The following is a 14,226-nucleotide window of genomic DNA, read 5'->3' on the forward strand; positions in this document are numbered from 1 at the left end:
GAGCTGCATAAGCTGTACCAAGAAAAGGTACTTAGCATTAGAATGAACAGGGAAGCAGGAACCACCCCCGCAGGTATTTCTGAATCTAAATCTTTGTATCCAAGTTTGCCCCACCTTCAGGGGGAATAGGAGATAGGCCAAGCCCCAGCCCAGATAAAAGAAATATGCAGAAGAGATTGCAGACCCCATATTGGTTTAACAATATATTGGAAGAATGGATCAACTGCTGTGACTAGGGCACTGATTGATACTGGGGCTGAGGCCACACTTATCTATGGAAACCCTGATAAGTTTAAACATGGAACTCCTATTACCATCACAGGTCTAGGAGACGCTGAAATATCAGCCAGACAGGTTAAAATAACAATGAAAATTGGGCAGTTACCTAAGAAGGAATATACTGTGGTTGTTGTACCCATTCCTGAATACATCATTGGAATAGATGTATTGAGAGGCATGACTCTGAATTTACCTGAAGGAAGATACCAATTTGCTGTGAGGAAGATAGGAATTAATATAGTTTTAGTGGGAAAACTAAAAATGGACCCAATCACTTTGCCTGAACCTTCTGAAGTAATTACTTTAAAACAGTATCGTGTGCCAGGTGGGCAAGATGAAATTGCCACTACTATAAAGGAATATGTTGAAGCAGGAGTGTTAGTCCCTACAACCACAAGATGGAATAATCCTGTCTGGCCAGTAAGAAAATCAGATGGGACGTGGAGAATGACTGTGGATTATAGACAGTTGAATAAGGTGACTCCTTCTTTGTATGCTGCTGTTCCAGATACCATCACCTTAATAGAAAGGATCCAGAAATATGATGGGACTTGGTATGCAGTTATTGACTTGGCAAATGCCTTCTTCACCATCCCAATAGACCCTAAACAATGGGACCACTTCGCTTTCACTTGGCAGGGTAGACAATATACTTTCACTCGCTTGCCACAAGGGTACATACATAGCCCCACTATTTGTCACAGGATTGTGGCTGAACAGTTGGATGAATTAAAGCTACCTGGTGTACAGCTTACCCACTACATTGATGATATCATGATACAGGGAAAAGATGCGAAAGTAGTGGAAAGGAGTTTGACCCTTTTAATTGAGCATATGAAAAGTAAAGGGTGGGAAATTAACCCTGCAAAGGTTCAAGGACCAGCTCAGAATGTGAAGTTTTTGGGTATACAATGGAACAAGGGGCTAAGGGAGATTCTTCCTCAAGCCCGACAAAAGATTCAGGATTTTCCTACCCCTACCAATAAGAAGGAGGCCCAAAAGTTCATAGGATTGTTTGGATACTGGAGGCACCACATTCCACATTTGGGACAGATTTTAAAACCTTTATATAGAGTCACACGGAAGAAATATGAATTCGATTGGGGACTTGAGCAGAGTAAAGCTTTTGAAGAAGCCAAGGCTGCCATACAATTGGCTCTAGATTTGTGGCCCATGCAAAATGGTCCAGTGGAATTGCAAGTGACTGTACAAGATGATTATGCAAACTGGAGCTTATGGCAAAAACAACAAAGCCGAAATGTACCTTTGGGATTTTGGTGTAGGAAACTCCCTTCATCTGGAGTCCAGTACACACCTTTTGAAAAGCAGTTGTTAGCTGCATATTGGGCTTTGGTGGAGACTGAACAACTGACTCTGGGCCATGAAGTGATATTAAGACCTGGAATCCCAATTATGACCTGGGTAATGAGTACCCCAGCTTCTCACAGAATTGGACATGCCCAAGAGGCTAGTATAATCAAATGGAAGTGGTATATTCAAAATAGAGCGAAAACAGGCAAAAGCGGAGTCTCTGCTCTGCATGAATCTATAGCAAACATAGAAATTGAGAGGAATGACACACCCCCTGAGCCAAAGCAACAGTTGGTACAGTCCACTGTAAAATGGAATGAGGGATATGATGTATTAACTGAGGAACAAAAGAGACATGCATGGTTTACTGATGGGACAGCAAAATATTTGGGGCAAAAAAGACATTGGAAAGCAGTGGCCTATAACCCATGCACTAGAAGGACTTTGGAAAGTACTGGGATAGGTGCAAGTAGCCAATATGCTGAACTTATGGCAGTATATCAAGCCATCAAAATAGAACAAGGAGGACAGTGTCATATATTCACTGATTCATGGGCGGTAGCTAATGGGTTAGCTACATGGATGCCCATGTGGAAAAATGAAAATTGGGAAATTCATGGTAAACAAGTCTGGGGCAAAGAATTATGGGAAGATATCTGGAACATGTCTTTGGTCACTGACTTGTCAGTTTTTCATGTAGATGCTCACGTGGCCCCCACCACACCAGAATGTGAGTACAATGCTCATGCTGATCGACTGGCAAAGATTGCTACTGAACATATTGTCCCTATTTTGACAACAACTGATGATCCGGTATTAGCAAAATGGGTCCACCAAACGGCAGGCCATTTGGGGGTCCAGGCCACACACCAATGGGCACAAGATCGAGGTATTAGTATCTCTCATTCACTGTTAAAACAGATAGCAGAAGAATGTCATATATGTCAATTGGAAAAGGAGTGAACTGTTCCTCGGGTAGTAACTGGAGAGATAGCAAGAGGAAAAGTCCCAGCCCAAATCTGGCAAATAGATTATATTGGTCCACTACCACTGGATAAAGGATGCAGATTTATATGTACTTGTGTTGATACCTATTCAGGTGTACTAGTAGCTTGTCCTTATAAGAATGCAACCCAGAAAAACACTTGTAAAACCCTAGATCTCATAAGTCTATATTATGGAACCCCAATGCAGATTCAAAGTGACAATGGGTCACATTTCAAAGGCAATGAAATGAAGAAGTATTGTATACTAAACAATATAGAATGGATATATCATATTCCATATTATCCAGAAGCATCTGGGTTAATTGAAAGAATGAATGGATTACTGAAAGAACAGTTGAGGAAGTTAAGTTCCAATAATTCATATCAACATTGGAAGGATAATTTGTTCATGGCTTTGCGTAATTTGAATAATAGACCATTGGGAGGAAGTACACCTCTAGCCAGAATGATGACCCCCAATCTGCAAATTAGAAAACAACAAACACACAAGATCCCAAATATTGAGTATTGGACCTTGAGGCCAGATGTCCCAGCACCGTACCCAGGACCACCTGGTTCAATGGGGTATGATTTACATTGTTTAGAGGACTTTTGGTTGGACAGAAAAGAAATAAGAAAAATCTCCACTGGGATATGCATAAGAATCCCTAAAAATCACTTTGGACAGATTTTACCCAAATCAGGATTAGCAGCTCAAGGAATACATGTATTGGCTGGAGTAATAGATTTTAATTATCAAGAAGAAATTGTTGTAACATTCCAGAATTTAGGTGAAGGGCCCATACAGATTCACAAGAATGATAGGATAGTTCAAGTGATTATCGTTCCTTGTAAAACAATGCCACTTGTAAAAACTGACCCTCCTTCCAAAATAACTGTCACAGGAATGGAAGGATTTGGTTCTACTGATAGAATAATATCAGGAGCTAAAGTATGGGTAAAACGGAAGCCAGATGATGTTCCAAAGGCTGCAGAGATTATAGCATATGGGAAGGATAACACTGTAACTATTGTTTATTCTGGAGAAGATGATTACAAAATTGTACCCTTAAATCATTTATTCTACCTTGAGTGAGGCTACAATAGTCTGGTTATTGTCTCTTTGCTTCTTCTTGATTTTTTGTTTGTTCACCTTGTTTGTTAGATTTGTTTCCACAGGCTTGGTACCCTCCATCTGTAGATGCCTGATAGCTTAAGCTGGATGTCACCCCCTGTCTGCAACTGTGATGTGTCACCCTTGGACCTGGCATCAAGCATATTAAGAACTGACCTCTCAAATGGGACCCCTTAGGACAGGGACAGCTCTACATCCGATTTCAGCAGCAAGTAGCCATAGAAGAAGAGATCTTCACCGCTTAACACAAGATTTTGGGGCCCCATTTGTTCGGGGTGGGGGGAATGATGGGGAGCTTGTGCTCAAGCCCCACCCTAAAATATGGTTTTTTTGTGTTTATTGTGTGCTATTCTTGTTATATTGTTGTGAAATTTTGTTGACGCCAGTTATTCCTACTGTATTTTTGCCAAGTAAGGGACATGAAAGATCTTGGGGCCGAATGTAAGGGTTATGGGATTTAAAGATCTTCCATGCCCCATGGACGTGCTGACATAGCAGAGCAAGAGAAAGCGGAAAGTGAGAAAAAGTGAAAGCCGAGCTAATGGTCCTGCGGTTGGCGGTTGGCAGCGGTTGCGGTTGCCCTTTTTCTTTTTTTTTGAGTTAGGAGTCCTGCTGAGCACTGCCAGGGGCCAGAGCTGCTGGGAGCGCGCTGGGTGGTTGCTGTGAGTGGGGAAAGGAGGACCTTTGCCTGAGGTAGCCTGTTCTGTTTTAAAGGCTTGAGAATGTGGGTGCTTTCTACTTTATCTACCTGTGCCAATATCGTAACTACTCTGATGGCTTTCACTTTCTGGTTTTGGGACTCAGTGTTTTGGTATCTTAATAAATTTTCTAGTTTATTTCCCCAAATGGCAAACCTGACGTATTTTGTGATGGATAATTATATCAGCATATTTGTAATCTCTATAGGCATTGTGAATATGGCATTGCTGATACAATGTCTTTCCAGGTTTTTCTGAAATCAACCTGCTTGTCATTTCTCATAGCACAATAGCATTCCATTACATTCATATACCACAACTTTGAACTCATCATTCTCAAAAACTCCTCCTCTCTCAGCTTTTTTCCCAAGCTCAGTGCCAGGTTCTGCTGCTTCATTCACATCCCTGAAACAAGATGGTGAAGGTCAGAATCAACGGATTTGGCTGTATTGAGTGCCTGGTGACCAGGGCTGTATTCACCTCAGGTGGAGTTGACATTGTGGCCATCAATGACCCTTTCATTGACCTCAACTACATGGTTTATATGTTTCAATATGATTCCACTCATGGCAAGTTCAAGGGCATTGTCAAGGCTGAAAATGGGAAGCTGGTGATCAGTGGAAAAGCCATTACCATCTTCCAGGAATGGGATCTCACCAATATTAAATGGGGAGATGCTGGAGCCGAGTATGTCGTAGAGTCCACTGGAGTCTTTACCACCATGAAAAAGGCTGGGGCTCACTTGAAGGGTAGAGCCAAGTGGGTCATCATCTCTGCCCCTTCTGCTGATGCCTCAGTGTTCATGATGGGAGTGAAGACATGAAAAATATAATTCCCCTAAGATTGTCAGTAATGCTTCCTGCACTATCAACTGCTTGGCCCCCTTGGCCAAGGTCATTCATGACAACTTTGGCACTGTGGAAGGCCTCATGACTACAGTTCATGTCATTACTGCTAGCAGAAGACAGTAGATGGCCCCTCTGGTAAGCTGTGGTGTGATGGGCATGGTGGCTGCCCAAAATATCATCCTTGCTTCCATTGGTTCTGCTAAGGCTGTAGGCAAGGTCATATCTGAGCTGAATGGGAAGCATGTTTACTCCAAGGAGTAAAGTGGAAAGCTGTGGACCTTCATCCCCAGCCAAAAAGAGGAGATCCACCACTGGGGAGCCTACATTCCTAACCTACTTTCCTATTCTAGGGATTCCATGTTCCATTCACATCCTTGTTCCAAAGCATCCCTGTAGTAAGGGGGAGAAGTCTAGAGTCCTGTATTGTGTACCATCAATAAAGTCACCATATTCAGTGCAAAAAAAAATCCTTTTCTCTACTGAATTTCCCAATTTCTTTTGAAAACATCATTATTCATCTTGCCACCCAGGTTCATAGCCTTGGTATTATTCTCAACTCCTCATTCTTCTTCATATCACATGTCTGATCACCTGCCAAATGTTGCCATTTATTTCTCCACAACATCGTTAGCATTCAAACTCCTTTTAAAATAAATTTTCACATTAGTCATGATGTAAAGAAGAACTAATGAGAAGGAACCACAAAAAAAGAAGAAATAATACAAAGCAGCAAAAGAAAAGGAGAGCAAATAGTATGCTTCCATCTGCATTGAGGTTTCCAAGTTCTTTCTCTGCGTGTAGATAGCATTTTCCATTGTGAGTCTTTTGAAGTTATCTTAGATCCTTACATTGCTGAGAAAAGCTAACTCTATCCATATCAGTTATTGAATAATGTGGCTGTTACTGTGTACAATATCCTCCTGGTTCTGCTCATTTCACTCAGCATCAGTTCATATAAGTCTTTCCAGAAGACTTCTCTTTACTCACACAGTCAGCACCTTAGAACAGGCCAACATCACTTCTTGCTTAGACTATTGTCCTGGCTTCCTAATTGGACTCCTTGTCTCAAGTCTCACTCTACTCCAATCAGTCCTCTACCAAGCTACCAAAGTGGTTTTCCTTAATCCCAGATTTGACCATGTCATTCCTTTACTCAATAAACTCTATTTTATCTCTAGAGTAAAATATAAATTCCATTGTTTAGCTTTTAATGTTCTTAACAACCTAACCTAATATAATAAGGTTATTTTTTTAGTCTCATTATATTATTATTCTCCTTCCCTTACTGTAGAGTCCAGCCAAATTTTTTCACCTAGCTACTTTTTTTTAAGCAATTGGGGTTAAGTAACTTGCTCAAGGTTACACGGCCAGGTGTTTCTGGGTGGGTACTAAGTGTCTGAGCCCGGATTCAATCCCAGGTCATCCCAACTCTGGGGCCTGTGCTCTTACTCGCTGTGCTACCTGGCTGCCCCTCACCTAGCTACCTTTGGTAGAATGGAACAGTTTCTACCTTCAAGGGGATTACATTCTAATGGGGAGAGAAAATACAAATAGTGGAACGATGTCCAGGAAAGGAATTTGATCTGGCGAGTCACAGGGTTGGGTGAACTGATCTACAAAGCAAACTATTGATACTCTTTCCATAAAAATAATGGTAGTGTTAATTTGAGTACTGTGACCAGAGTAAAAAACAAAAATGATGAAGGAGGGGCAGCTAGGTGGCACAGTGAATAGAATACTGGCCCTGGAGTCAGTAGGACCTGAGTTCAAATTAGGCCTCAGACACTTGACACATTTACTAGCTGTGTGACCTTGGGTAAATCACTTAATCTCAATTGCCCTGACCTCCCCCCTCCCCCCCAAAAAAGCAAAATAAAAAAATGATGGAGGATAAACTCAGATGGCATCAGAGCAGATGGCCAGGATAGATAATTGGATGAAATAGAAATATGGTCTGATCTGGGGTCAGCTAGATCTAGTGGACTATGCGAGTTTACACTCACTTACTCACCAATTGATTAAGGCTTAGAACTTGGGACACTTGAATGAATGGTATTATCATGGATAGAAATAGTGAAATCAGAAGCATGTCTAGTTTTAGGGAGAAAGCTAACGAGTTTGATTGTGGATAGCTGAACTGAAGTGCTAGTAACATATCTGAGTAGGTATTTCCCATAGACATTTGGAGATTCAGGAGTGGAGCTTAGAAGAAATGTCAAGGTTAGAGATATTGATTTAGAAATCATTTTCATAGAAGTGATAGCTGAAGCCATGGAGATGAGATTGTCAAAGGAGAGAAGGTAGAGAGAAAACAGCCCAAGACTAGTACTTGGGGAACACCCAACTTAAGGGGTTGGGAACAGAATGATGAGTCAAAAAAAGATCAGTGAATCAATCAACAAGTAGATATTAAACAAGTAATATGTGTCAGACTTTGTGTTAAGCACTGAGGATAGAAAGGCAAAAATGAAACAAGAAGCCTTCAGGGAGTTTGCATTCGAATGTAGGAGACAACCCATATGGTAGTAGGGTGGGTATGGAAGGTAGCTATCCCTGGGAAGTCACAGGGTTGATGAACGGAACCACAGGGAAATCCATTGTTTTGATGGTAGTGTGGATTTGAATACAATTTTCAAACAAGAGGTGGAAAACTGGGATGAAGGGGAGTAGGTACTCTCCTACTATACTGAGGGAAACAACTTGTATACAAATAATTAGATTAAAAAAATAAACACAAGGAAATATGTTTGCATGTGGGGGGGGGACAACTTGGGGGAGGGAATTTGGAAAAGTCTAATGTAACAATAAGCATTTATTAAACTTTTACTATGTACCAGACATTCTTCTGAGTACGTTCAGAACTTACAGATACAAAGTATAAAAGAATCCAACCCTTAAGGAACTTACAATCTATTAGAGGAGACAACTACACATATAGAATTATACAGTTTTATTTTACATTAAACTAATAAAGTTTAAAACTACCCTAAGACTTTTGGGATACCCTACATACAGAAGAGATGACCTTGAACTGAGCATTGAAGGAAATTCGGGATTCCAAGTGGCAGAAGTTAATGGGGATGGGGGGGGGTCATCTTAGGTATTTTGGAGGAGGGGATAAATAGCCTATGCAAACACATGGAGGAAGGAAATGAGATAATATGTGTTGAGTAACAGCAAGAAGGCCAGCCTGGCTGGACCATAAAGCCAGTAAAAAGGAGAAATATGTAAGTCTGGAACTAGGTTGTAAAAAAAGCTTTAAATACCAACTGGAACAGTTTGTAATTGATCCTGGACGCAGTAGCAAGCAAGAGAAGGAACAGTTGGAGAGGTGAGATGAGAACTAGGGCATTCTGTTCTGTGTGAAGCCAAGCATGGAGATATCCAGAAGGGGAGGTCATTGACAGGGTCGAGAATGCTCCGGGGAGGTCAAAGACAGGAATGCTGATGAAGAACATTGGATTTTGTGATGAGGAGGTCATTGGTCATCTTAGTGAGAGTCTCTTCGATAACAAGTAAGGAGATGAAAAAAGAGAATGAATGGTGAAAATGCGGGAAGCTTTTTAGAGAACTTATTTCCACACTTTTTCCAACAAATTTGATTGAAGGGGAGTTATTCAGTCAACTGTCATTTTACAGTACCTTCTCTGTGCCAGACACTTTGAAGCACCGAGGAAATAAAGAAAGGAAAAACTAGTCCCTGCTCTTAATGAGCCCACAGTCTAATGGGAGGAGGGAGATGAAATTAGACTGACTTATGGAAGATGCTGCTGCTGAAATGGTAAAAATAAAAATAGCAAAGAGGTATATATAGTGCTTACTGTGCTAAGTGCTTTACAATTATTAATTTATCTCATTTGATCTTCAGAGTAGGTGAAATTATTATTCCCATTTTACAGATAGGTAAACTGAAGTAAAGAGGCTAAGGTCTAGGGAAAGTTGTTTGGTTTTTTTGAGGATTAGGGGACCCAAGTATGTTTGTAGGCACATGAGAAGATGCCAGAGAAGCATATGAGATCAAAGAAGCATGAGAAGGAAGAATGATTTCTTAGAGCAAGATCCTGTAAGAGACAGGAGATAATAGATCAAGGGCAAAGATTAGTCTGAGTAAGAGGTATTGCCACCTTCTCACTGTTTAGTTTGGAGGAGAGATAAAGAAGTTCCCATTTGAAGGCTTCCATCTCCTAAGTGAAGTAGGAAGCTCCACATTTGTTGTAAATATAGGGTGTTGGGGGTACAGTCAGACTTGTAGAGAGGAAGTTGTTTGATCTTCAGACACAGGAAAATTAATGCTTTTAGCCACCTAGATTTCTCCATAGGGAAAAATCCAAGGGCAAAGCAATTTCCATATACTTGGTTGACCCCTGGTGAGGTGAGCTATTATTAGCATGCAAAGAGATGCAAAAAAAAATCTAGGTGATATTAGGTGAGAAATGATTGAGGCTAGAGGTGTTTTAAGCAGGTCAGCAGAAACAAGATTTTACCTCTTAAGGAGAGAGGTAATAGCCACACATTGTTTGATCCCAAAAGGTATTTATTGAATTCTATGGCACATCTACATAACTAGCAAAGGTGTGGGATTTAATTAGTGACATGATAACCAACAATTAATGACAGAAACTTTACTTCACAAAAGGGAACTATGGAAAGAATATTTGAATTGAGAATAAAAAGATGGAGGGCTTCAAGCCCCTGCTTCCCTAGTTACTATTTGAGTTCAGGTCAGTTACACTCACTCAGGATGACTTTCCTCATCTGTAGAATGGGGGCATAAGAATATTTGCACTATCTGCCTGGGATTGTTGTGAGGACCAAATGATGTAGAGAATATAAAAATATATGCAATACCTTTTCAATAGTAATTTGTGTGTGAAGGTGATGGTGGATTTGCGTTGGTTGGGACAAGGTGTATACATCATAGTCCTTAAAATCTTCAAGGACAATAGACATATTCCAATAAATATCATATAAAGTAGAATGTGGTAAGAAAAATGAGAGTCAAAGTGCTATGATAAATTTTTGAGGGAAGAGAACACTTTTACCTAGAGTAGTTATATCAGGAAAGGCTTCATGGAAAAGGTGGCATATAAATTGGGCCATGGAAAGGAAGGATTTCAACAGATGGAAACTGGGGTTGAGAGGAGGATCAATCAACAAGCATTTATTAAATACTTTCTACAGGCCAGACTCAGTCCCAAGCCCTGGGGGCACAAAGACAAAAGGGAAACTCTCCCTGTCTTCAAAGGAACTTACATTCAAATTCGAGAAACAACATATATTTGTAAAAGTGTGTATATAAAAGATGCAAAATGAATACAGGGTAGTTTTAGGAGATGGTGCATTAGCAATTGGAGAAGGAGCAACCAGGAAAGACTTCGTGGAGGAGGAGGGAGTGCCTTGTAGGCTTGAGGGACAGCCAGTGCCAAGGAAAAGAGATGGAAAGATGGATGACCCTGTGTGCTGAGTATGGTGTAGGTCTGTATGGTTGGATGGGACAGGGCCAGAAGGGAAGTAAAGGGTGACAAGTACTGGAAAGATAGGAAGCCGCTAGGCTGTGAAGAGCTTTGAGGAAGGGATAGGAAAGGTCAGTTGTCATCTGTATTAAGTAGGTAATGGTGAACCACGGAGGGTTTTTGGGTAGGAGTGACTTGCTCAGAGCTCTGTATTAAGAAGTTAATATGTATGTGGAAGATTGATTGGAGAGAGCTTAGGAGACAAAAAAAAAAAAAAAAAAACCCAGGAAGTTATTGCAATGTAGATGGACAACTCTTCTGCAACTAATAGGCTTAAAATCATAGCTCTCCTGCAGAAGGGGCCTCAGAAGCCATACAGTCCAAACCCTTCATTTCACTGATGAGGAAACTGAAGCCGAGGGTTGCTCAACGTCATAGAAGTAGTATGCATCAGAGGAACCCAGGACCTCCCTCCAAAATCAGCACTTTCCTCTGTACCACCACATCACCCCGGTAGACTTAGGTGATGCCTGGGAGTGCTAAGTAGTAAGTGACTAGCCCAGGGCAGCAGTCAATATTGTATTACAGGTAGAACTTGAAACCCGTACTCCTAGGGGAGCCCTTTATCCAAGGGGCTTCCCTGTCCCAAGACAACGGATTGGGTTTTTAAAAAGTGAATCGGCTATTCCTAAGCAAGGACTTTGTAAAAACAAAGACATAATCTGTTTTTAACACTTATCAGTGACTTCTTGCAAAAAACATCCATACGTTTTTATTTCAAGAAAATGTAAGGCAATATCCTTGTCATGTTCATTAGCCATTCTTCGTGTGTAGGAAGAATGGCAAGAAGGGAACAGAAGATATCTGGTGGTTTTCTTGACAAATCCTTAGAAAAGAAGCGGGTCCTCTCCGCCCCGCCCCACCCCCAGTCCTAGATGGAAAGGCCTGGGGCTCTGTTAACCAAAAGACTGGCTAGCACCACAGTGACCCGCATTAGCATTCATTTCCCCCTTCCCGCCCTGCTCATTCCTTACCCTAGGATGGATGAACTCACGCTGTGACTCCACCCTCGGGGGCTTTACTTTTGCAGATTTAAGGAGACACGTTTCACCGCTTACAGCTGGGAGAGGAGGTGATTACCTCCATGATTAAACAGCTGTGACGCCTGGAAAGGTGGCACATTCCTGGGCACCCCAGGCTGAGGCTCTTTTTAGACCCCAGTCCCACTCGACAAAACTAAGCCCACGGTCGCTGGCGAGAGAAAGCCTGGTGGGGGCGTTGTCACTCACTGGCAGACCCCACCCACCCTGCCTTCTGAAAAGGGAAATCCCCGCCCATCCTGTCCCCGGCACGGGGGAATCCCCGCCCTCAGCTGGGTCACTCTCTGGGAGGGAGTCCCCGCCCACCCCGAGAGGCTCTGCAGAGTCTGGAGCTCTCTGGGGCTGCGGGAGGTTGGCGGCTCTAATTCCCGTCTTTCTCTACGCCCGTCGGGGCTCGAGGTAGGGAGCCACGAGCTGCCGGAGTTAAAGGGAGCTTGGAGGGGAGGCGGCCAGCCGCGGTGGCAGCTCTTTCAGCAGCGGCACGGCAGGGGCGGCGGCGGCGGCGGCGGCAGCAGCAGCAGCAGCAGCGGCATCTCGGGGAGCCGGACGCCCGTGCCTCGGGGGGCCCCACCGCGCTGGAGGAGGCGGAGCGTGCGGCAGGTGAACAGACCCCCGCCCCCTTTCCGCCTGCTTCCCCACCTCGGGCCTTGGGACTGCGTTGGGCTGGGTGGGAGGGCGAGGAGGGACCGGGGCAGTGGTCCTTTCCTCTGGGCGATTCGCGCACAGCTTTGAGCTTCTGCTCGACCAGAGGCTGCGGTGCCCATCACCCCGCTTCCCCGGAAAGTTTCCCCGGGCTAGCTCCGGGGCCAGACTCGGTCTGGCCAGTTGATCGCTGAAGCTTGAGCCAGACAGCTGCAGACTCTGGGAAGGGGAGGACTCAAGCCCGGTCCCAGGGAAGGAAGGGTACAGGGTTGGCCGCTGGGTGGGGGGCGCAAAAGGGGTGATCCGACTCGGGAGGCTCAAACTCCTCCAGCTGCTGCTCTGTGCCAAGGCATGGAGTGGGGGCGGAGAGGGCGAATGCGGTTTCTGCCCGAGTAGGGGCTAGGCGGCGAGGTGGTCCTTTAATGCCCCCCCCCCCAGGGCAACCAGGGGTCCCGGAGACTTGCAAAAGCGTCTCCCCAACCTATCACCTCCCTTGAGCACTTCCTAGGGCTCCAGCTATCCGAGATCTAGCTGCAGGTGGTACAATGGGGGTGGTTGGTTGGGACCTTCCCCTTCCTAGTCTAAGGAGCCCCTTATTACTGCATTCTTCACCCTCTAGCGAAGCGGTGCAGATGTGGAGGGGTGGATGGGTGGAGGAAAGTCAGGGCACGCCACTGCGGAAGAGCCCACAAAAGTAGAACGATCTCAGTAGGGAGAGGAGCCTCTTCGCCTCTTCCAGGCAGGGGATACGTCAGTGACATAGTAAAGGGAACAGAGAGCCCAAGGAGGTGCGGACTTAAACGTCGTTGGGTTGTGTGTGGCAGATTGTTGACACCTGTAATGGGGAATATGTTGATAAGGCGTGTGAACAGTGTACACCCCTCCTTCAGCAGCCTGGGCTCTTCACCTCTCTGTTCCCTTGAGCCTCCAAGGCCCTGGGGTCTAAGGCTGAGTCCTCACTCTGCTTTCCCCCAGCCCAACTCTCCCTGCTTTGATAAGCCAGCCAGAACTCTGCTGGATCAGCTGGTGGGGGAGAGGGGGGGAGGAGGGGATATGCCAGGACTGATTCTCAGCAGCAATTCCTGGTAGGTATTATGGCAAACCTTGGTAAAGGAAACACGTGTAGTGACAAGGTTTGAGGTCTGTAGTCACTTTTCAGACACAGGCACGTCTGCTTTGGAGCCGTCAGTACACAGGGTTCTTCTTCCTTCATCGTGAGAGAGAGAGAGAGAGAGAGAGAGAGAGAGAGAGAGAGAATGTGTGTATGGAAGTATATGTGAGAGTGTGTAGTGTATGTGTGTGTGTAGGAGAGAGAATATGTGAGTGTGTATTGTATGTGTGTGTGTCAGAGAGAGAGAAAGAGAGAGCACACTTTTTGCCCCCTTTATAATCATGGGTTATTCCTCAATGACAAAAAAGGAAAAAAAAGTCCTTCACATTTGATGACAAAGCTTCTGTCACTACTGTCACAGAGCTACTGTGATTTGTGACTAGGCTGGAAAAGATGATCCACAGCTTTCTCCACCCCACCCCCCACACACATCAGGAGCTGTAGCTTTGAGTCACCAGTACCTGGGGGGGGAGAGGTTGGGGGAACTCAGTGACTTTGTGGTTTGGGGATCTGCCTATCAGGAGAACTTGAACCTCAGCTTTTCCCAGCAGTGTTGGAATGTGAGGAAATAGTTACTATCCCCTGTAATAATAGTCATCTCACACAGGAATAGCATTTTAAGACTCACAAAACACAGAATTTTCAGGTGACTTTCAGTCCTTC

General features: G+C 44.0%; 1 protein-coding gene across 2 annotated transcripts in view; it reads left to right on the top strand.

Moving 5' to 3' along the window:
• The first annotated feature begins 12,102 nt into the window (after positions 1-12,102).
• LOC138171490 (PDZ domain-containing protein 2-like) overlaps positions 12,103-14,226 on the top strand; it is a 539,177-nt gene continuing 537,053 nt past the window's right edge. For both annotated transcript variants that reach the window (XM_069101003.1, XM_069101012.1), the window contains exon 1: positions 12,103-12,410. The gene's annotated coding sequence lies outside the window, so the exon portion shown is untranslated. The remainder of the gene's footprint in view (positions 12,411-14,226) is intronic.

The sequence above is a fragment of the Petaurus breviceps genome, unplaced genomic scaffold, assembly GCF_028583685.1.
Source record: "Petaurus breviceps papuanus isolate PSGF00001 unplaced genomic scaffold, PetGlider_PUasm1.0 128, whole genome shotgun sequence".
In the NCBI taxonomy this organism is placed as follows: Eukaryota; Metazoa; Chordata; class Mammalia; order Diprotodontia; family Petauridae; genus Petaurus; species Petaurus breviceps.